The 25,514-nt window shown below is 39.6% G+C and overlaps 1 protein-coding gene across 1 annotated transcript in view; it reads left to right on the top strand.

Annotated features, from left to right (window-relative positions):
* Nucleotides 1-3,216: 3,216 nt before the first annotated feature.
* AFF2 (ALF transcription elongation factor 2) overlaps nt 3,217-25,514 on the top strand; it is a 350,216-nt gene continuing 327,918 nt past the window's right edge. The window contains exon 1 of the mRNA XM_085570467.1: nt 3,217-3,327. The gene's annotated coding sequence lies outside the window, so the exon portion shown is untranslated. The remainder of the gene's footprint in view (nt 3,328-25,514) is intronic.

Raw genomic sequence — 25,514 nt, 5'->3', positions numbered from 1 at the left:
GCTTCTGGTCTGTTCTGAAGGTTTTGTTGGCACAGGAATGAATCCTCTCAGGTGCAGAGAGAGAGGAGTGTAATATCTAGTAATCATAATTGTACCAGTGAAAGCTGCTATATAAACAGAATTATTCTGCTAAAATTGCACTTCTTCTAGGAAGCATATCCACATCTGCAAGTGGCTTTACCGGAGTGATATGAAACTTTCCTTGTGTGGCCTGGCCACATGAAGACTGCTGTGGCAGGACCGAGCAACTCTAGCTTGCCTGTATGAGCAAAAGGCTTCTATAGCAGCCATCACTTTGGTCCCTAGGATAAATTTTAGGATTTTTCCCCCTTTATTTTAACTAATTTATATCTAGCTGAAAAATCAATATCTCATTATGAGAAATAGAGCTATAAAATTTCTAATAAATCCATTTTCAAGTGCAAGTTCCACTCTTAAAAAAGACTCTGTAACAGTCATCACACAGTTCCATGTCTGTCACTGAACAAATATTCTTCATTTGCAATTAAAATTCAGCTTTTCGAGTTGCCAGCTGTAGCGGCTCTTTACCCAGCCCAACCATGGTCGACCTTCTTCACACATCCTTTCCAGCCACCATGACTTTCCAAGCAGCGTTCTGCCCCGCCTTAAATGGATTCTCACACAGATTCACTGAATAGGGCGTGTGGATGGGGCATAATTTCAGCTTCCACATCAGTTTTGTACAAAAGGGAGTAAACCTGGTTCAGGTGCTTCACTTCATTGGCTTGTAAGATATATTCACTTACACACTTACTCAGGCCCACTCTCTCCTTGGCATTGACTCTCTGGGATGCCACAGACAAGGTGGCCTGACTATTTCCATGAGGTGGTCATTTTGACAGAGTCAGTAACAGGAACTGAAATCTGTCTTTAGCCTTCTTCTTGTGCTCTCTGAAAGGATACAGCCCTAAACTAAACTCCAGTTTCCCAGGCAAGGGGCTATATGGGTGGCAGGAGGACACTACCAAGCAGATGATGTCCAGGAAAGTTTAATTGGCTCCCCACAGGTCCTATACATCCAATATCGCTTTTGTAATAAATCCAAAATGTCACTTGTTAAATAACCCGAGACCTTTCTTGTAATCACACAGGATTACATTAGAACATTAAATCAGACATAATTGGACTGTCCCATTTAGACATAATTTTAACGTAAAAATTAAAAAAAATAATCAGGCAGTAGTGTATTATATGTAATGGGAAATTTACTGCAGTTCCAAAAATATCTTCACTGAAAGCATAGAAGAATTTATGGGCTAATTTTTTTTCTGAATATAAAAAGAACTAACTAGAGTTTTAATCTGCAGCCACTGAAGTAAGCACTCCTTCTGACACAAAGGGTTTGCTTTTACTAAAAGCAATTAGATTTTTAGACACCTGTAGAAGATAACATTCAAATGTTCTGTTCTTCACTGGTCTTAACTCTTTAACTTACACTTTCCACTTGTTCTTGAAATAGCATCAACATTACAGAGTCACAGAATGGCCTAGGTTGGAGTAGATCTTTGAGATCTAACGCCTCTTCATCTGAGTCCCATGTCCAGTCTTTTTTTCTGAACACACCCAGGGACAGTGACTCCACCACCTCCCTGGGCAGATGATTCTTTGGCTTGAATATTTTGACATATTAGCAACCTCACAATCAATTTCTCAAATGAAGGGCTTAGAATTAAACTGAAGCCTGCTGAACTATGATGTATAAAAATATAAATGTTCTTTCTGTGAAGTTTATTGTTATTTATAGTCAGATACATTCAGTATTAGACTTCTCTGCTACAAAGGAGGTTGAGAACAGGCAGAACTGTTAACAGCATTGCCACTTTCCTGGAAATCCATGTTGTGTAGGTATGTTCAGAGAAGCTTTTTACAGTGATCTCCCACCCGAGCAAGGGAGGAGAATGATTAGGTGATAGGGAACTCCCTGGCCAGACAGAGATTGTGCCTCCAGGGTGCCCCGACACCTGTGTGTGGGCTCAGGACGTGGGTGAGTGCAGGAGCCCTGGCAGGGTGTCTGGGGCAGCGGTGGCTCTGGGCAGGACTGGCAGGGCTGTGCCCATGTGGCACCGCTCCCGCCCGCAGGAGCAGGGGCTGAGACAGGGGTCACCCTCCTTAACGGGGGTGTTTGTGTCCTGCTGGGGTAATGCCTTCTCACAGCTGTTAAACTAACCCCTGTGCAGGAGGTTTGGCTTAAGATCTGATGAAAATTAAACATGAGCTTGACGGTTTTGTATACCGGCCAGTCTCTGCCTTCAAGCAGTTTTGTGCTAATATGGCTCACAGAGAAAATGTGTGCTGCAGGGAGAGTACTGACACTTGAGTATTTTTCTCATGCGTTCTCTTTTTGGTGTGTTTGCATAAGTTTTAAATGAGGTGGTTTGGAACATATGAATGTACTTCCATCAGTGTTTTATAGTCTGAAGGTTACTAAATGGATACACTTCATATTTATATCATAAATAAATCTAATAACCTTGTGTTATTATCATTTATTCCAGCTTGACATAAATCAGGAGCCAAACAAAAGGGAGGACAGAATTTTTAGTGTTTAACTAGGTTGCTTCACATTGCCTGACATTCTCCATGACTTTATTTAAAAGCTTCCCTCCAGCTTTGACAGGCAGCAGTTTAATATACACGTGCACACACACATATGTATGTATGTATTCATTTGAATTTAGGCTCTTTTCCTCCAGTGTCTGGTAATTATGATTTGTGTCTGAAGAGGTGAACTGTCTAAAAAATAATAAATAAGAGGCCATGAGAATTGAAAGCCAGCGTTCAGGTTCATCTAGAAAGAAATTAAGCAAATCAAGTTCAGGTTTATAAAGGGAAGCAAATTACCCTGGAGTCTCCACACACTGGACTAACTTGACATATCTAATTTTTTTTGCAGGTTCCCGCCCTTCTAAAGAAAATTGCACCACTTTTATTACAGCCACCTGGGGAGGTGACAACGAGGTTATCAGGCAGTCTAGAACTGCTGCAACAGCTCCTTAAATACACTGAGCCAGGGAAGGCACCTGGAGCTAATGACACCTCCCTGTAGCCACAAATGAAACCCAGCTGGCCCTGAACCATCCCATCAGTGGCTGAAAGCCTCACAGGTGTGAGAGGGAGGGAGAGGAGCAGCTTCCAGAGGAGATAAAGGCAGAAGAGGTGGCTGGAGGCCGGGAGGAGCTGTGGTCCCTCGGGATGTGGCTCCCAGGTGGCTGCCCCGGTACCGCCGATCCCAGGGCTGTGCCAGGGGATGACTCAACACCGCTCCGATCATGATCCTACAAGCAGCTTGGGGATTTGGTCTTGATGGTGAGCTGATTATTATTTTATCTCTTACCAAACTGCATAATTCACAGCAGTCTAATGTTTGCATGTTTTCCTTGTAAGCTGCTCATGCTATTTCATTAGTAACTGTGCTAAAAGAGAAAAATGCCTTTCCCCCCACAAAACTATTTGCTCTCTTTCATGCAGACCGCTCCCAGCCTTTCTACCTCTCCACAGAACCCCGAGCCCTCTTGAAGGGTTGTATTTCTGTAATCACTAAACAATCCATTTCAGCTGAATGCAGAAAACCATCTTTGATTTAAATTCCCCCTGAAGTGACTTAACTAGGCTCCCAGTTGAGAAAACACTTTGAGAGGTGTCTGGAGTGGTTTTCTGAACTCAGCCACCCAGATGAGAAGGCCAAATTTCAAGATGTTTGTGAGTGTGCTCAATATGCCCTCACAAGCCCAGAGTCCCCAGCTGCAGCGAGGGGTTGATTGCCAGCCCCTGGATGTGTGCATCTCCACTGGGCACTCTGAAGCTCTGCAGCGTGTCCCCCACTGCCTGCTGAGGTTTTGACCTTGCTTTTGCCAAGAATTTGACTGAAGTAGAGATGTAGGTAAATAAATTATTGATGCAGCAGGTCTTTGCACAGTTACCCAGAGCGAAATGAAGATTCTGGTTATTTAAGAGCTTGATTGTGATACAGATTTTTGTGGGTGTTTTCAAGTTGTGACCTAAGGTGTTACCTGAAGTGATGCAAATATGGCCACTCAGGTAGTGACCCGCTTACCTTGCCTCAAGGAGAGGAAAGGATCAGACAAGGCATGAACCTGTGTGTTCTCAGGCTGTCCAGGCTGCACTGTCACATTTCTCCTACCTTCAGTTAGTGATGCTGATAATATCATGGCACCTTTTGTGGGCATCCACACTGATAAATAGCACTTGGTAGTTATTTTGGCAATATTTACCAGCATCCAAGGCCAGGTAATACTCAGCAGCAATGTCCCTGTCCTGCCATATGCTTTGGTCTAAGATGGGGTGGGGGGTTTCCTGCAGTTGTTGCCTGTTTTGGCAATTCTGCAGCACAAGCAATAGTAGTTCACAATTTTACATCAAAATGCAGGCTCAGAATCTGCCAGCTGAAGTACAGGTGACAGGGCCTGTACAAAAGGAGGAATGGTGAAGAAGCATGGCCACCAACTTGTGCTTGGCAATACAGTTCTGGTAGAGCCAGGCTTTGAGCACAACTTTTGGATCACAGTTGTTTTGGTGGGCTTTTCAGACTCTCAAAATGCATTAGGACACTGCATATTTTGTGGGCAGAACTGAGCCTGCCTGGATTTTAAATGTTAAGGTCACTTTTTAAAAGCATGTGAAAACTCTTATCCAATTTATCTAAAGGTAATTTAATCTGCTTATATGACCATAGATGTAGAAATACATTTTCTGAAGGAGAGTGGTGGTGTCCAAGCACAGCTAGCAGTTTCAAACAACCTTAAGTGTCCCAGGATAGTCCTCAAAATTCTGTCTCCATTGAGGATTGGAAGCTGCCTTCAGTTCAGGGCTTGTGTCTTGACAAGCCATGGGGTTTGCTGTTGAGCCCAGCTGAAGGCTGCAGTTTGAAGAGACTCACCCAAGGGTGCCCAGTTGGTGCTGTACAGGTACAACAAGCTCAGAGGAGGGTGAGCAGGTTTGCCAGGTTAGCAAGTGGATTAACAGGGCTGCTCATTTTGGGCAGTAGGTGCAGCAAAACAAGGACTCTTGCCTACAGAACATTGTCATTACCAGTAATGATAATCCATTATACTGTCCTGAGGACAGGCCAAATCCTGCTCACCCTCATCCTGTGATGAGAAACAATAACTGACAGCTGAGAAAAAGGCATGGTATGTGCTGCTTTCTTAATGGGAACATAATCTGGCTGAATGACACTCAGCTGCTCCTGAAGGATTTGGAAAGCAATGCTGTGAATGTGCTGGCTGCCAGGAAGGGTGGGAAGAGGAAGCTCCTTCTGAAAACTGGGCTCCTCTTTGCCACCTTTGTCAAACGGCTGACTCACATTTCATCTGGTTTTTGAGGAATATTTATGCATTTGCTTCTTTAAAAGTACAGCCACAAAAGTAGTAAAATAATTGTATCTCATCAGTAGGAGCCATGTTCTGCTCAATTTGCTCTATCAGCTAGTCCCTTGAACTTGGTATTTACTGTATGCCCTATGAAATGTGTTTAAACTGTTCCCTTGGTTTTGGAGGGGGTCTTTGTTCTGAACATTGCATATTTTTACAGCCACAGCTTGTGCCAGTTACTAGGCGTTCCTACTTTACTCACAAATTAGACTTTCACTTTCAAATTCTTTACCAAATTGTGCAATACACATTCTTTGAGACACTGAGCATTAAAAAAAAAAAAAAAAAATTGGCAGTGGAAATACTGTTATAGTTGTGTGACAAAATTCAGATTGGAAGGAAATAGCTCACAAAAGCATGAATTAAACATCTAATTAAAAGTGTTAAGTCTCATTTTAATTTTTCTAAAACACCAAAGACAGAAAAGCAGCTGCTTTCCTGAAGAATGTGATATGATAGGAACCAGTTAAGTATGAACACAGAACTGATGCAGAATGCTCAAGGAAACATTTATGGAAAATGTGGGGTTTTGGAGCCTCAAAAAATATGATTTATCACAGAGTAGATGTTTGTAAGGACTGCTTATGAAATGGGATCTGAAATAGGAGTGGCAGAATTATGTTTTTTCCTGACTTGTGGTGAACAAATATATATTTAATTAGCTTCATTTTTTTCAATTAGGGCTGACACTCATGCATAATCTTACACCGTGCTTCTAATTTTGGACTAATGGGTTCATAGGGGTCTGGCATAAATGTAAAAATATTAAGTAACTACTTTGAAGATATGTGGTTGTCTCAGGGTTGCAGTGTCCTGAAAGAAGTAGTTTGAAAATGTTGAGAAAAAAAATGGCTTATTCTCCCATTAGAATTACAATTTGAAGCCAGAAGAAAAATTATATGAAAACCCCTTTAACTTTAGAATAGTATTTTTTTTAGTGTTTGTTATTATGTCTTCTTAAATAGAACATACGGAGTGATCTATGGTTGTTATCTATTGTTCAATAATGTAACTGGACAATCTAATATTTGTCCTATGAATATAAAAATTAGAGCACTAAATTGCTTGGGCCATTTTATGTGATTATGGGGAAAAAATCTCCTTGCTTAATTACAATGGTAATTTAAAATTTATTTTAAAATATTAAAAAGTTATCTGCACTTGCAAGACTCAATCTAACCAGAAAAAAAGTGTATTTGTAACCTCCCTGAGGGCTGTATTCTGTCAGGCTCAGAGAGATGAGCAGTGGAACTGTGTGAAATGCAGCTCTCTCCTTGTTTCAATTCCAAACTGCAGAAAGTCAACCAGTCCAGCCTGGACAGAGTCCAGATGCTCCTGCAAGTTGAAAGACTAGACTTGGAACTGCCCTCTAAAGTGGTTTTACACTGGAGCAACTGGAATGGAGCTCCTGATTTACACCAGTTGCTAAGAATTAAGAAATGGGCTGTTGAAATCAAAGAATCTTTCTTTTCAAGCCCACTCTGATGTAGGGATGGCCCCTGTGCAGTCTCCTGCTGAAAGACCCAGTGCTTCTAAGGCAGCAGCACCAGCAAAGGGCTGTGCAAGGCTTGGTGAGAGCCAAAGCACACATGCAGACTTACACGGCTGCTGCTGTAATTGTGTGTGGTCTTTCTTTGCAGTAGGAACTTTTTTTTTTTTAAATTTAAAAATGCTGTGTTTTGTTTTTTCTGTATTGGTGAGACTAAAGTTTGTCACTAAAATGCTGGGCAGGTTGTTGGCACATCTGGGGGACACAGTTTGATCTCAATTTGGAGGAATGTGTAAGCTTTTTTTGCTTTTATGTGATGAGAAGTTGTAAGGCTTTGCATTTTACTTTTAGAAAATAGCTGGGGTCTGATTAACTGCACATCAGTTGGTACAAAATTGGCACAGAAGCTCTAGGTGAATTTTATTCGGTATTTGCAGGCACTGAAACCCAACAGGCCAGGTTCTTGGTTTATGCCTTGGCTCTCTGAAAAGCTGTGACCAACAGTGAAACCACACAGTGGAACTGTTCTGCCCCAGTTCCTCCTTCTCCCTGAGACAGTGATGCAGCTGCCTGTGGCTGAGTGTTCCCACGTGTGGCTTGGGGAATCAAGCAGAGCAATACATGAATTTCAATAAGTGTGCTCCCCTTTCATGCACAGTCCCACATGCCTTTCTCAATTTTGTTTCTGGTTGCAACAATTAATGTGCATGGGGTGTGTGAAGCCACGGGCAGCCAGAATATGGGAGTAATTTAACACTGCAGACACAGCTCTTGTAGACACACCTGTCAGGCAGAGAATAAAATTCAGTTCTTCTGTTATGAAGTTCCTAGGCAGAACCCTTTACAGGTAGAATATGTGCATTAAAATGCATTTAACATTATTGTGGGCCATTCTTTATAAATACTCTGATCAGGTCTAGATCTATAAAGGCTGCCTTATGGTATAGGCAGGGAATCATCACACATGCCTTGGAGACAGAGGAGGGAGCACGGTGCTCTAAGGAAAATCAATGAAATATTTAAGTAGGAAAAAGTAATTTTGTCTCTTTGATTTCATCTGGTAGCAACTGAAAATACACTTTAGAAGCCTTTAAAGTACATCTAATTTCTCATTCACTGTCAAAAAAAGAAATTTCTCTGGCTATTCATAAATACAAGAACAGTATGAAGTGGTTACTCATTTATTCAATATGTTATTGCACAACACTGTTCAAAAGTAAGAGGTTTAAAGGGGCTGGAAATACAAAGCATTGAAGCATGGCAATGGTAATATTAATTTGCAGAGGGCAGCTGTATATGACTGTTACAACTGAAAACAGGACAGGGGAAATGGGTTGGATAACAAGATCATTAGCTTATAAACTGAACTTTCCTCCCCCTTTCCCTTGCTCCCTCAAAAGAAAAACCCAACCAAAAATCTTCAATGAACCAGAAACTTTTGAAATTAAAATATCCAACCATAGCCAAGAGAGGGGAGGGAGAGAATTGGCTAAGACAGGGCTGGAGGAAGGGGTAACACTTATTTCTGGCAGAATGATCATGTGCTGCTCATATACCCGTCACCAGCAACACAAGTAAATGGCTGATAAAATGATATTGCTGCAACAGTTCATAAAGTTATGATTTCTGGGAACAGATTGTATTTGATGAAGTTTATTTATATATTTTTTCTGTTCATAAAGTAAGATGATCCTGATAATTCTACCTTTTCTCCCTTTCTCCCCACATTTATATAAAGACCAATGACAAGTCCCAATTATTAAAATCACACAGAATTAAAAAGAAACAAAAAAGACAACAACAAAAGACAAACCAACCAAAAAAACCACAACAAAACTCCCAGAATTAAATTTAGGCCAATCTGCTTTAACTTTTCATGTGTGTGTAGCTCTCCATTTTGTGTCTTGGTTGTTACCCAGAGGACACTACTCATAAATTGCATGGCATTTGTGAGCAGGGTATTAGTTTTGTTTAGAGTTGCATACCTCATCAGAATTTAATTTGTTTTATTTGAAGTCTCACTTGTAATTAAGATGAATGAGCACAAACTCACATGTACTAGAAATGGCATCAGTGCAGGCACTACTGTTTAGGAAACAACCAAATCTTTACAGTGCTTTCCAAGCACTTGATATCTGTTCAAAAAAGGTGGCATGTAAGATTAGGTACCACTTGGCCCTATTTTTATGTAAATGAATATTTGAGGATTGTGGCTATTAATATACTTTTAATTAGTTATATGTTGACTAGGCAAAAAGAGAGGTTTGCAGGAATGCTACAGGCAGTCTTGTCTCCAAAGAGCATAGACCAGGAAAAGAGAAAAAATGGTGGCATAACAATTTCATAACATAGATACCTTTTGAAGTAGAACATAAAATTCAGGGCAGGATCATAAAAGCAAAATTTCTATTGCATTGTCTTGGATGGGCTGTCCCAAAGACAACAGTGTAAGTCCTGGCCTGGGATGGAGAGCAAAGGTGCCCAGAAGAATTTCCCATCATGTTTTTTTGTCACAGTGCTTTGGTTTGTTCCCTAGAAGTAGCACCTTGTACTGGCCCCTGTTCTTCAAGAATACAGAAATATGAATATTCCTGTAATGTAAAATGGTGTATGGGGAGCAAGAGCAATTAAATTAACTGTGACCCAAAAGCATGTGGAGTCACTGGGCCAAACCTGCCCCCAGTTCCAGCAGTGAAATACCAGCCCCATGGGGCTGTGCTGCCAGAGTGCTTTGTCACACCCAATAAACCTTAATGAGCACTGATGAGACACCTCACACACGTGGCTCATCCCCCTGGATCCGAGTTCCTGTGCCAGTCTGGGTTCCTCTGTTTTGATGTACATTGCACAGTGCAAGTACACCTGAGGTCAGGCTTTACCCCTGTGACTAAACTTGTGAAGGATTTCTCTCTAGCCATTCTACTTAAGGACCTATGTCAGTCTGCTTGAAGAGAGTTAAATGTGTTGCATATTGAACTTTTGTATCAATATATATGACAATAAAATCTTGATAACAACTTGTTATCTGTGTTCTAGGTCTTATGCAGCACGAGGACATTACTGTTATTTCTTTTTAAAGTGTATTTTATTTTTATAACTATACTTGACTGAGTAATTTTGGTTTTTAAACCATGACAGTTTTATATGCTTATATCTTCCAGCCTAGAAAGATGATGTTCGATTGTCTCACAGTATAAAATAAAGTTACAGATAGGGCCACCCCAGAACATTGGCTCTTGTTACATTTGTTTTGGATTGTAAGAAAAGCAAAATTCCTGGTGATGAGAGGGTTGACCTTATTTCTGGATATGGTGATTTCCCCAGTGTCAGGCGGAGGGAGAAGATTGCTAGGTAGGTGTTTGTACCACAAAAGCTGAAAGATAAGCAAGGAAGCACTCTCCCTCTCCAGTGAAATAAAAATTTACCCTAATACTTCAAAAATTAGGCTGCAAATGTGGAAAGAAAGTATAAGTGCTCATGGCAGTCTGAAGTTTCAAGGATGCAACTGTCACAGATGCACTATAAGAGTAGGGAAAATTATGATAGGCAGGACAAAAACCCCATAGCTTTTCCTTATAAAACCTCATTTTTCCCTGAACCCTCCCACAGTAATACTGGAGACATCATACCTTGATTTAGTTTCCTAAATAGTTGTGGACTTGCATTCTGGACAAGAGAGGGGCAATAAAGGCAGGTTCCAACTAGAACTGGTCCTATGATTCTTAGGCAATAAATCTACCTTAACACAAATGAAGCTCTGGACTAAGTCTCAGCACATGTGAATAAATGTCCTCCCTCAGTGTTGGTGTGGCTGCCTCCAAAATAGTGCAAGTTTTGGAAGCAGTTTGATCTAGGAAGTTGGTGTTAGCTCTGCAGGAGGAGACAAGTGTGATAAATCAGCCCATGTCATTCTTGCAAGGGAAGTGTTTATCCAAAGGATAACTTGTACCTTTCACTGCTGGAGGAGCTGGTCATGCTAGAGAAGTACTGATCCAGCCACACAGGGAGTCAGGGTGGAGTGATTGGCTGTGTTCAACACTGAATATATGATAAAACTGAAAATTAATGCTTTGCTATGAATTGTATGGCCCAGAATCAGAGTGAAATAGTGGTACTCAAGGGGTACTGAAGTGGGACTTGAAGGAAGTAGAAAACTCCAGCAATGAAATAAAACATAATTAAGTAGACGAGTGCTGTGTCAATGTAAAGAATAATTTCTAAATTGCCACAATATTTTGTTAAGTGAGAACAGGCCCATTAACAAAGGGGAAAAAAACCATCCTGGTTTGTCAATTATTTCCTGAACTATGGGAATTTTTTATGATGAAAGAAAGGGACTGAACTTCAAGAGTGAACGAGGATAAGGAAGGAAAGTATTTTTATCACTGTGGAACTGCTCTGTATCTACAGCAGAAAAGTAGTTTCAGTTTCATACCATTTGTTGTTTGTTGCCTAGGCTGCAGTGGTTTAAATGTGGTCATATCTGCACTCCTTTGGCCTTTTAAAAAATGCTAGCATCTCATCATCAGTTGATGCTTCTGATCTTAAAAAAGTCTTGTTACTTTTTCTCAGTTCAGACTCTTTGCCCTCCTGGAACTGATTTGTTGCCTTTGATTCTGTAGTGTTAGATATGAATTTCCTGCATATAATTTGTGGCCTTTAATTACCTCAGGGTTAATCTGACTCGTAAAGAGAGGCCATCTCTGTTACCAGAGCACCAGCATGGGACAGAAAGTCTGTTTGTGCAGCTGGTCCCTTGGGGCACTGCAGGAGGTGCATGAGCCCTGCTGCTGAGGGCTCTCCCCTGGGAGCAGGAATTTGCAGCAGCAGAAGCTCTGCTGCCCAACTCGCCCCACTCTGCCTGTCCCGGGCAGATGCACACTCCTGCACTGTCACATCCACTCTGCCTGTCCTGGGCAGATGCACACTCGTGCCCTGTCACATCCACTCTGCCTGTCCTGGGCAGAAGCACACTCCTGCACTGTCACCCACTGCTGGCATTTTCCTGCTCTGTGCCTCCATTCTGGTCTCCAATGGCAGAAGGCAAGGTAAATGAGTTGTTAATTTTATCCCATGTTATGTGACTACGCAGCTAAAGAATTTCTTCACTGGAGATGCCTTGAGGTAAAGGTCCTTCTTTCCCATGAGCTGAATTTTAACACTATGTTTAATTTTTTTAAATCTGTGTAATAACTGATGGGTTGGTTCTGGATAAGGCTATGTGGGGAGAAGCCACTTGCAATTAAAGAATGTCAAGTTGTTGCTGTGATGAAAAAAGGTCACCTTGCAAATGATTGGTTTTCTTCCCTACAATTCTCATCTGGGAAGCATTACCTGGGCTTGGTTTTCATATATTTATCCATTAATTATTTTTTCAATGCAATAATTTCCTAAAGCAATGAGATGGTAATGTTCTGCAAATAACGATAGAAACTTACAAAATAACAAAGCAGTGCTAGTCAGAATGGTTGAATACAACTTGGCAATTCTGATGTTACTATGTGCTCTGTGATGGGTAAAGGTAGGCATGAAGTTTATAAATACAGTAAGTTGATTTGCACTTTGTCACAAAAGCTTTTTCTTTGTAAGTGTGGCATCTTACAAGTGGAGTTGGGAAAACCACCTTTCATACAGTGAGAATGGTGACTGTGACTTTACATTGCCACCAGTCATGTCAGTAGCTTCATCTCCCTAAAGCAAAGAATTAAGCAGGATACTTGTAAAGTCAATCAAAATTAATTAACAAATTACAAATCAATCAATAACACCCCAAAAAGTCTTGTTATGACCTCAGTTACTTGTTTAAGCATAAACAAACTAATTGGCTACATTTACTGTCTAGAAATAAGATCATTGCCAATTAACTTAGGACTTAATTAACTCTCTAAGGTACTGAACTTTAGATACATCATAAACTGTGTCTTAATGTTATTATTAGTTATTGCAGTGACTCTAGTACATTCTTGATTTATTGTTATTGTTATATAACTATTACATTTACACTTATGATGCTATTAAATAAAAACCCAAAGCCTTCAATATTACATTAAAGTTAATGCCACATAAAGGACAGAAGCATTAAATAAAAGTGGAATTAAGCAGGATGCCATAAGTTTACATTGGAAGCCCAGCAGTCCATCTTCTGTTCTTTGCTGGGAGGCACCAGCATAAGAGATTATACATTTAAAGATTATACATTTAAAGCTATCAATTTTCGTTTGCCCAGCTAGAATTGCTCTTTATTTTTGCTCATGAGCTATTGGATTTGCCATCCCTTTTGGCAGCTGGGAGAAGTCACAGTATTAGCACTGTAATGTAATCCTTACCTTCTTTTCAAGGTCTTCCTGATTGTCTCATCTATACCAAAACTTGGGACAATCTTGATTTTTTTTTATTTCTCTCATGATATCCAAGCAATTTCTTTTTTTTTTCCCTGTCATCTCAGTGACCTACCTGGTTTTCTTCTTTTGCTTCACTTTCTGTCTTAATAACTACACATTGCTTGTTTTCCAAGACTAAGAAGAATTTGTTCCATGTTTGCCAGGAATAAATAGCCCAGCAGAACAAGTCATGTGTCTGCTGAGCAGAAGAGAGAAAAATTCAGATCAGCAGAGACATTTAAATCTGTTCTTTTGCTCAAAGTGGATGTTAATGTTAGTTTGGTGGTGTTTGATAAATGTCTCCAGGACACGGAGTGTCTGGAAATAAACCTGCACTGGGAGTGATATGCAAGTGTCGCTGTTCCCTCATGGGCTGGCAGCAACACCACCAGCATGCAGTCTTGGTAAATGGGCATTTTGTCTTCTTTACAACCCTAAAAAAGCCACCACGAAAATATTCCTATTTTTATTTCAGAAATATTGTCACCTTGTCTATAAGTCAAATCCTTTTTCAGTGCCTTTATTCACTCTTTGCAGCAGAAGGACAGTACAATCTAGTCTTCACCTGTGGCTTTGTCACAGTTTTAGCTGGCATCTAGGCTTTGGCTTCTTTACCACTTTATGATTAAGCCAGACAAATGAGGATAGGAAAGCCAATGTACTTTTTGGCACTGATTACATTTACAGCAATAGTAGGCAAATAGAAATATTTTGTTTTATGAAAGAATCATTTCAGCTTTAAGAAAAGCTCACATCTCCCATGCGTATTACTTTGTGGGTTTGGGTTGGTTTGGGGTTTGTTTTTGTTTGTTTGCTATGTCCAAACTTAGGAGGTAAACAATCTGGTATCTGCTTCAAATATGGCAACCTAGACATAGGTGGATTTTAAGAGCTTGTTTTGAGAACAGGCTCACAGAGAACCCTTTGATAGCATTGACCCCACTCCTTTACAGTTTCTGAGGATCAGGACCTTCCTTGTCCAAAAATCTCCTGGGATACCTGTTTTGTGACTGACAGTGACACAGGCATACTCATGGCAATGTTGCCACAAATGAACTGAAGCTTCTGCATCTCTCCATCCTTTGCTCCTAGGCTGGAGCTGCAGTCAAGATCTAGAACTCCACAGCATCCCTGACAGGTGTTATATATATTAAAAATTTCATGCATGTATTTTCCTTTAATTCATGTCTAGATTGATCACATAATATTTTACCTGGATCTAAGAACAGACTTGTTATAATAAAGAGGGTGTCTACCCAAGGAAGAGGATTTGGCACAATCTGCCAAATATAACAGGTGAGCTATTGTTTCTGAAAAAACTAAAGGAATTCAAAATGAGGTATTTGTGTCCTAGAATAGAAATATCCACCCTGGGAGTATCCTTTATGGAAGTAAGCCAGGAATAACCCCCTGGAATAATGCTCTGAGGGCTCACCCCTTTCTGTTGTCTCATGGGTTTTTCCTTCAAAATGTGAAGCAGTCCACACAAACCTAGTGCTGCACACAGAGATGTGCTTGATTATCTTAGCATACAGCTCTTCTCAGTTTCTCTCAGACTTGCAGTTAAACAGTTTCACAAAGCTCCTGGTGTTACTCAAATTCATTTATTGAGTGTGCTTTCCACAGAGGCCATGCTGTGATTTCTTTTTAGGAAAAGAGCAGGTAATGAAGAATGTATTTTTTTTCAGATGTAGATCTAAGTACCATAAATAAGTGGCTAATTAGAGTAATATTACTGTGGGACAAATGGATCACTTCTCACATGCACGTCTGCCTTGGTTTGTGTGTGTGGGCTTGTTAGGAGAAACAGGGCTGGGAGAACACTGAGAATTGGTGGGGCTCATGCAGAACACATTCTTTAGTGCTAGATCTCTCTCTTCTAGGTCCTTTTCCCTTTCCTCATCTAACTCTGAGGTGACTGTGGCCATTGCTAATGCCCAGGGTCCCTCAGCCTCTGTTCTCGTGCTCTGTGGTTCAGCTGCTGCTTTGCCTCTTCTTGGCCCCAGCACTGGGCTGAGCTGGGAAGCAGCTTCTGGACAGGTTTGCCCATGGTTCCTCATGTACAGGGAGAAAATGATGATGTTACTGCTATTGTTGGGTAGTCACAAGTATGAATATCTTTATAGGCAGGAAAGAATTGAGTTATGCCCAGGCATTTATTAGTTATGCATTTGTTCACAGTCATGCAAAGGGCCAGTTCAGAGATGGAGCAGGGTACATCTACTTACTCTGCCTCCCATTCCTGTGATTTAAAGGACACTCCTAATCATGACTTTATTATGCCTGCCACACACTGCTTATATGTCTGAAAGGAGCTTGGCTGAGAGTACTGACATTTCTTAATGATATTTTCATCATTTTTCTGTAAATTATACTGTTAGGAAACATGCCATGAGGAATAGAAGAGAAGGAATGGAGAATTTTATTTTCAGCCAAACTTAGATGGGTAAATTTACCCAAGCCCTAGGTGCTCAAGGTCCTTCCAAGATGTGCTGAAGATATTAGGGTCCACATCTGAAATTTCTACTGAATTTAAATAAGCTTTGGGTTAGACCCTTGAAAATTTTTTTTTTTTTTTTAGACTGTCACCATACTACTTTTGTAGTCTTTAGCTCTCCATGTACTCATAGCCTCATGAGCAAAATGATGTCACCACTGCAGCAGCTCAGAAGTGATTATTGTGTTGGGTACAGCAGCACAGAGTTTGGAGATTAACCTCTCCATGCTGAGTGAGGAGGGAGGCAGCCTCTGCTGGGAGGTCAGGCTGGTGGCAATTAATGGCCTTTTCATCATATTCAAGTACTTTGGTCTCTTCTGGTAGCTGGTGGCTTAGGCGACCAGGATAGATTAAATTTCTGGGATATAAAATATAAGGGAGGGAGAAGAAAATGGGAGGCAAAATATGAGATGTGTGACACATCGCAGTGATGCAGTTATCTTGGCAGTTCATGAATGACACAGCAAATGACAGACACCAAGGTGTTGATTCTGTGGGCTGTGATACAGACTCCTCATGTTCAGCCTACTCAGATTAGAGGATCTATCATCAGTAACTGTCACAGACAGAAGCCAAATCTGTTAAAAACAATCTAACATCAATGGAAGGTAGGACTGGAGCTTGCAGCAGTTTTGGAAGGTTTGTTTTATTTATATTTTGTTCCATGATGTGTGAAACTGCATGGACCTGAATCTGGGGGTCTGTTCAGATTCACCTCTCCTACCCAGTGGTATTTAATCATGGTGCAAAGGGACTTCTTTCTGTAAGGGAGGGAAATATCCACTGACAGAAACAGCTTTGCAAGCTAGAAAGAAACAACTGAGACCTTTATCAATAACACATACTGGATGTCTGCAAAACCACAGACCTATCTAAAATAACCCAAGATAATCTTTCAAAATCTCCTTCAGCATCACCCTGAGACTGGGATTTTATTGTTAACTTAATAAAATGGCCTTTTGTTTTCATGGCATGATTTACAGAGGAGACTACACAACCTCACTGGGTTTTTGGTTGCAGCCTGCATAGCCAAGTCCTCATTGCTTCCAGCCCTTGGTAATCAGGCACAGCCTGATCAAAAATGCTGGCCCATCCTACAGCTCCACTTCTGGTTACACTTCAGCACTTAGAATATGAAAATATGGGTCAGCATTTAGAATATGAAAAAGTTTGTTTTACCTGATGTGTTTCTAAACGATGCAGGAAAAAGGTAATTCTTGACATTTGAGTTCTACTTCCAGATGCTTTTAGAGAACTATCCAGCCCAGACAATCTTCAAGTCATGTCTACTTAATGGCATTTAATTTGGCCACATTTTTCCCTCCATAAGAAAATAATAAAGCTCTCCATTTCTCCCATGAGCACATTTTTGCAGAGTTCAGTTCCAAACTAAAAACCACAAAACGCTATAGCCAACTGCAAATCTAAGGAGCAGCTGGGAAATACAAAATAACTTTTGAATTTCCTAAGGGATTACATAAGCAGGGATATCACACCTGCAATTGTTGTATCCCAAGTCAATGTACCTATTGTCATTTGCAAGTAGTAGTTCAGCTCTTCTGATTCAAGAATCTTTAGTTAAGTTGACCATATACATAAACTGAGGTTACAGAAACAAATATTGCCTCTCCATTTTTGCCCCTCTAAAATCTTTAAATATTTCAGGTATGTTTAAAATGGAGCTTAGCAGAGTTCATACTGTTATTGGTGACTAGGGCCAAGCAATCAATCTTAGAATCATCCCTGGAGTGCACTAGCATTTTCTTGCACATGGGTGCTTTCAGAAAGCAAGTAAATTACCTGTTTAGAGAGATTAAAGTGAGTTGATGTACTAACCTGCAAACTATAATTTAAGGAGTCAAAAGCCTTTCTCTCCCCACCCTCTTCCACAGAAATCAACGACTCCAGTAGCATAATGTTTTTTTTGTACTGCTGCTCTCTCTCCAGTAAAATATACTTTATTACTATTTGGAGGCTTTATCCCTTTATGACAACCAGTATCAAGAGTAATATTACGCCAATAACTTGGTTTGCTAAGTATTAATACAAGGGAAATTATGCTAAGAGCACTGTGTGAGTTTAATTGCAATTCACACTTTAATATTTTGATGCAGCTGTAAAAATGTAGAATGAGAAACATTACAATTCTATTAGATACTAATAAATTGCGTTGTGGAGGAGGATATGAGCTGTACTGCCATAATGAAGCACATTCTACTTCCCATCTCTGTTCTGGTCCTGCATGTGCATGATTTCAGAGAGGTTCAGCAAAGGTTCTATAGAACAAGTTAGAAATGAATACAGGGTTGTGTATTTTTATATTAAATAATCAGAAACAAAGTGCAAATGATGTAAATCATCTTGCTTATGAAGTGTTTATGTCAAACACTTCATTTTCTTTATGTAGAATGTGTGATGGTTTAGAATGGATCCTATTATATTTTTTTTCTCTTTTCTAGGCTTAAGATTTCCAGGTTTGGATACATTTAATAAAACAGCATTCTGAGAAATATTCAGAGATTCCTCCTCTTCCATTTTTTTCCTAATAGAAATGACATTTTTCTATTGCTGTGCTTTCTCTGCTCTTTCTGCTCATAAATGCAAGAGACAGTGTAATGCTTCCATGTAGCCGATTCATAGATTTGTTTAGGTTGGAAAAGACCTTTTGGATCATACAGTCCAAATGTTACCCAAACACTGCCAAGCCCATCACTAAACCATGTCCCTGAAGCCCAAATCTACACATCTTGTAAATACCTCCAGTGACTCCACCACTTCCCTGGGCAGCCTGTTCAATACTTGACAGCCTTTTCAGAGAAGAAATCTTTCCCAATACCCAATCTGAAACCTCTCCTGGCACAACTTGAGGTTCTTTCTTCTTGCCCTATTGCTTGATCTGACATTCTAACTTAAATACGTAGAATGTTGTGATTTCAGGCAAATCACTCAAGCTTTTGTTTCAGTAGCTAGGAGTTAGAAATAAAAATCTTTCACCATCCCCAGGCTATTTTTCTGATTAGATAAGGCCATGTATCCATTTTCCTCTTATATTACTCTATTTTCAGAGAAGTGCCTGTGCAGGTGGGAATGACCTCACTTCCATTTAGGCAGAGGGAATGTAGTCTACAGTAGTTACACCTTCCTTAATTTATCAGTCACAAGGATGAGACAGCCACAAGTTATTTTGGTGTCAGCACTTTGGTGTGGTACTCCTGACAGCAATACCAGACTTGATGGAAGTCTAAAGCCCCAGCTCATCCCCACAGAGGACAGCAGAGCACCACTAGAACAGATCTGCTGCCCAGCTGCATGCAGCTGATATTATGTAGTGGTTTACTCTTTTTCTTTTGAACGTATGTGAATCATGTGCAGGCAGGGGATGATGCAAGAGTGTGGTTAATTTGTTCTCCTTTATGAAACACATATTCAGAGTGAAACCAGGGCTGGTCATAGCCACGTTTACCTTTTCTTATCAGGTTTGACTTTCAAAGGGCAGCGCAGTTTTCCACTGGCCTCAGTGCATTTTTTTTCAGGGGTGAGAACAATTTAGGCAAACACATATTTGTAGGTCCTATTGCCAGCCTGAGTATTCTTACTTGCCAGTTACATCCTTTGACATCTCCTGGCTTGCAGCACCTTGCCTTTTCCTCTCCAAATGCTCCTGCCCCTCCTGATCTGTGTACTTTGTTGTACCTGGTTCTCTGCTTTCTGCCTGCACTCAGGCTGAGCACAGCTGACTGCACATTTCTCTCATTCTCAAATCTAAACCCATCCATGTGTCTTGAATGAGCAACTTACCCAGGGATCTTCTCAATTAAAATGTTCACAGAGTCATTAAACTAACTAATGGTGGAAACTTCAGTAAAATGATGCTGTAATGAGACAAGCTTTCATCATCTTGCTGAGGAAAACATATTTCACTTGATTCAGATAAATTATATGCCCCCACATATTATGATCAATATTTTAGCAAGAGTTAGCATTTAACTATGTCACTTCTGAGTAATGAATAATCATGTCAAGCATGTGAAAAATGAGTAATGACAGATATCGCTGGACTGGTATGCTTTCTGCTTCTCAAAATGATGTTTAAATTTTTACAAAAATGTTGTATAAAGGATTCAATGGCTCCAACTTGTTCCTTCTAATGGGTATCTACCATTTAGAACTGTGACTGCTCTTGAAGTACAGGTTAGCATAACTAATTTTAAAATATGTTCAAATAATTCTATATTGTGACAGAGGAAAATGGAACCCAGTTGTCAGGAAATGTATGCGATAAAACTGGATTTCAGAAATTAAAGACCTGAACTGACCTCTAAAATTACTCTTCTTGCATAGTGGCACCAGTACTCAGGAGTTTGTGGCTTTGCTACTAATAGGAAATGTGAAAGGCATAAAGTACTTTTATCAGGAAAATATCTAAAATAAATAAAGATTTTTAAAATAACATGCAGAGAACTACAGCAGCTATCCTGACCTAAGCATGCTTTAATTTGTTTAGTTAATTGTGTCTGCTTACTGTGTTGTGCCTCTTTTGTGTACAGCCTTCCCAAAGGCTCCTACCCTAATTTTTAAAACTTTTATGCTTGAAACCAGGGCAAAGGAACTGTTTTGATTTTCCTCTAAAAATGCCAATGCAGTTTCAAGCACCTACTTAAGAAAATCTTTGCCTCTTCTAAGGGCTGTTGAATGAACCATCAGTAAATGTGTGCATGTCTTAGAAAGATCAGGAAGCATTTGTCACTGTAATCCAAAAAGAAAGCTCTCTATGCACAGTATACTAATTTTTTCCTCAGTCAAATATTCAGTCTCTTGACTACGTTGGTCTGTGGTTGACTGTTTTTTTCTCCCAACAATGATGCATTATGCAATTTTAAGGTTGCTATTGGAGTGATAGATATTGTTCCATATTTTTAATACCCTTATGCTGGTAGTTAGCAGTTCTGCTCTTGATTGACTTTTTTTGATGTCTACTATGAGCCTGAAACTAATTTGCAAGTATGACCATTGACTGGGTGACTTGCTCTTGTAACTGGGTGTAGTGGTTCCATATTGTTCTCCTACCTTTTAAGAAACATAAATATGGTACAGTCATGAATACCATATTTCAGTTGCACTACAGAAATGCATCATTGGCCTCAATTTTTATTTCTGGTTTTTAAAATTCAAACAGAGAGAACAAGCAGTATAAGGGTCTGTCATCACCTAGGTCAATTCTTCCACCAGCTGCTCCTTGGTAATTTGCAGTGTTATCTGTAACAAACTCTGTTTGGTTTTGGTCACCATGTACAAAGAGTTATCTATTCTTAACAGAGTGGACAATAGGCTTTTCAGGTGTTGCCTCAGTGTAGCTGGCTGTAAGGTTTCCATTCAATGTTTAGCTATTTTAGCAACGTTCAGATAACTTTCTAATGTTTCCATCATTTGATGGAAGAATAACATCTAGGAGATCAGCTATAGTCTCATTATATTTACATAAATACTATTCTGCTTTTAAACTCCTTGCCAAGTATGGCTTTTCCACTCAAAGTGAAATTTTCCCTTTGTCAATATCAGTGTTTTCCTTAGGGATGAAACAGCTAATAATCTATACTATATAATAGGAAAATTCACATTAATACTATCAAAAGATTGATGATTACTGACTCTTACAGCACCAGTTTTCCATACTGACAGAATGACATTCTAAAATGCATTTTTCTAAATTAGGTCATTTAAATCCATTCACTATGTAAGTCACGGTAGCAAATTTTTCACTTGGCAGCTCTTTATTATGTAGCTTGGGTTAATTCTGATTTAAGAATTATGTTTGGCTATTCACCTTTTTCCTCAAAATTTAATTTTCAGTAAATGTGGTGACATCACAAAATGATAAAACATTTGATGCCACCCCTCTTCTAGTTGTAAAGATAATTTCATGAGGCACAGTCACTGTAAGCAACAGAGTCACAAATGAACCAGGTAAGTGACTAGGCAATAATTTTTTCTCAGGAATGAGGGGAAAAAAAGGCAAGTGGGAGTGGAATTGCACCCCAGACCCAATGAGGGGAGTAAATGGAAGTTATACTACTTGCTTTTGGAACTAGATTTTAAGAGCATAAGTCATTTAACCACTTTTAAAGACTTTACTCTGGGGTGCCTCAGTGCTAGAGCTGTGCAAACACATGGTAAAAGACAGTCCATGCCCCAGTGAGCTTAACAGCCTTCTTGGTTTCCCTGCGGCAATGCCATTATGCTCCAGCCCTCTCCTCTTGTGCAGGATGAAGGCCTTGCCTCCTCCTCCTGATTATTTTAGCAGACCTCTGGTTAGCGCGTGGAACGAGCCCTCCAGACTCTGCCGTCAGCACTACAATCCTTTCAAAGCTCACCTGGCAGGTTTCCCAGAAAAGCAAGACATGGTCGTTTAAGCTGGTTGCCAGGAAAAAGACTGAATAATACTCATTCTAGCTATTTGTTTGGGATACTGGTTCTCACTTTATGAAATAAATATGCCAGACATTCATCTCTTGAATGAAAAGAAATTGCTGCAATGGTCTTGCACTGTTCTTAGCAGAACCTTTCCAAAACCTCTCAAAGGCCTTTGACGGACCATCTCAGATGCTCTAATCCTGATGCTATTTCTGTATTGAGTACCAGTTCACCAGGTCCTCCAGGACTTGGGAGGAGTGCAAATGGGGAGTTCTATGCACTTGTCTACTAAATCAGAACTAGATTTTGTTTCTTATAAGAAGCTGGGGGTGTATGAACACCCACAACCATTGATGGTCAGGCAGTGCTTGAGTTTGTCAAATGGATATGTGGGCATATAGCTTACAGGTGTATTCTATACCATAACTTTTGTCACATCATAGCAAACTAGAATGTAACTTGTCCTTGGGATCTATCCATTAATAGTCATAATATTTGGAGGATGCTGTGTCCATGGGCTGTGTCTCCCCATGGAAAGCTGACACTTCTGTTTTTCTCACAACTGACTCAAGCCTAATGCCTCCCCTTTGCCTGCCCCCAATGCACATGTAAAATGCTCCAAAAACACTATGAAATCTATCAAATTTGTGAACAAAACAGCAACGAATATATTTGTGAAAACGCAAGGGCATTGCAATTAATTTTATATAATTGGGTTTTTTTTTACTAGAAAAGAAACAGTAAGTATTTATCAGCTTCTTCTTGGGGGGAAGTATCTTCTTATGAGTTTCAGTTTTGTCTAGCCTCTTCACTATTACACATGGACTAATTTATATATGTGGATAGTGTTTGGACTTTTTAGTATTATGTATTTATCATCAAATTCCTTTGTTTGGTATTAAACATCTAGACAAATACCAAAGCTGTTTCTTGAATTATATTAGTTAATCCTGAATAGCTACAGAATCTGATCTGAATATGTTTGTTAGAGATACCATGTTCTAATGTTCATAGAAGACAGGGAAGTCTTATTTTCCTAACATAGGGTGACCAGAAAATTGAGGTTTAAAATTATGAACATAACAGAGTGATCTTAACAGAATAAAAGAAGAAAGGGGGAAAAGAGAAAGGAAACAAGATCAGCTTTTATTGTTTGATATTCCACCTCAGTGCTAATGCTATGTGCCATATATTATTCTTTTTGTATCCTTCATAAAAATGAAGCTTTGCCTAGTGTTACATTTCTGTAAAGTGCTTTAGAGAATATCATCATAAAAATCACTGAAGACAAGACAGTACTTCAGCAGCTTATGTATAGACATCATTGCTGTAAAGTGCTTCTGCTTTTGAAAGCAACATGGCAGAAAGAAGGAAACTTGATGTGAAAAGCCTTTTTACCATGCTTTTGCACTTCAAATTTCTGGCTGTGTTTGTGTTTCAAAGTTGATTTGGTACCAACCTTTAGTTCCACTCATAGGGAACACATGGTTCTGCAACTGGTTAAAGCTACTACAGGGATTGTTTCTGTGTGCCAGGCCAGGAGATGGTGAGAGCCATGCTAAAGGTCTAAGCAATTGGTTTGGTTAGAGGGAAGGATTGCAACACATGGCCAACCCTTCAACTACTCTCTATGACCCATTGTTCAAAATCAGTTGGTAATCATGATATAAAGTTTTGTTCCTTAAATCTTAGAAGAAGATTGCCAGCTGCTTTAAATCCTGCAAAACAAAGCATTGGTCATAAACATCAAAACAAGAAAAAAAGAAAGGAAAAGGATGGGGGATGGATGGCAGAGAAAGATCAAACTGTTATGATTCTAATTAATTAATGAAATGTCTACTTGAAAGTCAAGTTGGTTTTGATTTTTTCCTCATAAAGCCTCTGTACTTTTGGCCAGTGGTGCCCTCCAAATTTCTAGTTCTGTAATTCTCCCTTTGCTTTTCACAGCTGATTTGCATCTGCTTTCCAGTGGATCTTTTTGGTTACTTGTTTCTGAAGTTACTTTATTGGAGCATTTGACTACAGTCTCTGTCTTGTCTGGTTTTGAAAGTTCAGACTATCCTGACAGTGTTTTAAGAGCTGTGCTGTTTGATGGCAATAAATAGGAATCTTATTGCTGTTGTCTTTTTTCCTCTTCATTTTTCTGACAGTGGCAAAACATCGAGTGGAGCTGTGCCTTGGTCAGGTAGGGTCATCAACACACTTCTAGCACGACTGCATAGTTATCAATGTGTGTCTCTTGAAAGCATTAATTTGTAACCTGTATCAGGGAGGATTTTCTCACCACCTGAATGGCATTCCTGGGGCTTTTGGTGGCACATGGTTGAGAAACAGAGAGGTACCAAAACAGGGAGTTGAAAACCCCTAGGGTCAATTCACATCTAATCATTGTGGGACCTTATGATAGCCCCTGTGAGCCTCATAGGATCAGAGTGTGGTGAAATTCAGTGTGTCCTGGCAGGTAGCTGTGGACACATCCTAACATAAGATATGTAAGAGCTTGACATTATGAACTATAACTATAACAAAAATGCCATGTTTCCTAAAGGAGTCTAGAGAAACTTACTGAAGGAAGGATTATTCAATAGGACATGAAAGCATTCCCACTACTTACAGCAAGAATACATTATCAATATATTTCTAAAAGTGATTATTGTTTTAAATTAATCTTGTTTCATAAAATAGGAGTAGCAACTCTAATAAGAATAGTTCTGCACGGTTAAATGAATTGCTCAGGCAGCGCAGAGTTGATAATTACAATTAAGATGGTAAGAAAATAAAGATTGCCTATACATACACACTTGAAAATGAGTAACAACATCCTTTAAGTAGCTAAAATGGTTATGTACTTCCAAAGAGGAGATTTAGCCATAGAGGCAGAACATGATGGGTTCCTACTTTACGTATGCACATCTCATTGTTGATTTTTTTTGTGATATGGCAGCTTTAGGATACATGAGATTTATGCCAACTCCTGCCTGTTCTCACAGAGCTGAACTAAATATTCTTGTGCCTACCTTCAAACAGATGCTAATATTAACTTAATTTTCAACATATTAATGTAATCTGTGTGCTTTATCTAAGGTGTAAGTTTGTTCTCTATAGATGTTTAGTGCTGTATGAATGAGGCACAGAAAGAAAAATCAATCATTGCTTCACAGAGAAATATGAACTCTGTTAGCTTCATTTTTCACACTGTGAAAATGACTTGACCTTCCTTTCCTCAGAAATCCAAATATCTCCAATCTGTATTCATAGCTGGGCACAAATTTTCCATTAACATTTTCTGGATAGAAAACTGTGATTTCATTATTCTTGTTTTGGGG

This window comes from Lonchura striata, chromosome 4A (assembly GCF_050655825.1).
Source record: "Lonchura striata isolate lonStrDom1 chromosome 4A, ASM5065582v1, whole genome shotgun sequence".
Lineage (NCBI taxonomy): Eukaryota > Metazoa > Chordata > Aves > Passeriformes > Estrildidae > Lonchura > Lonchura striata.
The sequence above is the reverse complement of the archived record's forward strand: the minus strand, read 5'-3'. Positions and strand labels throughout refer to the sequence as shown.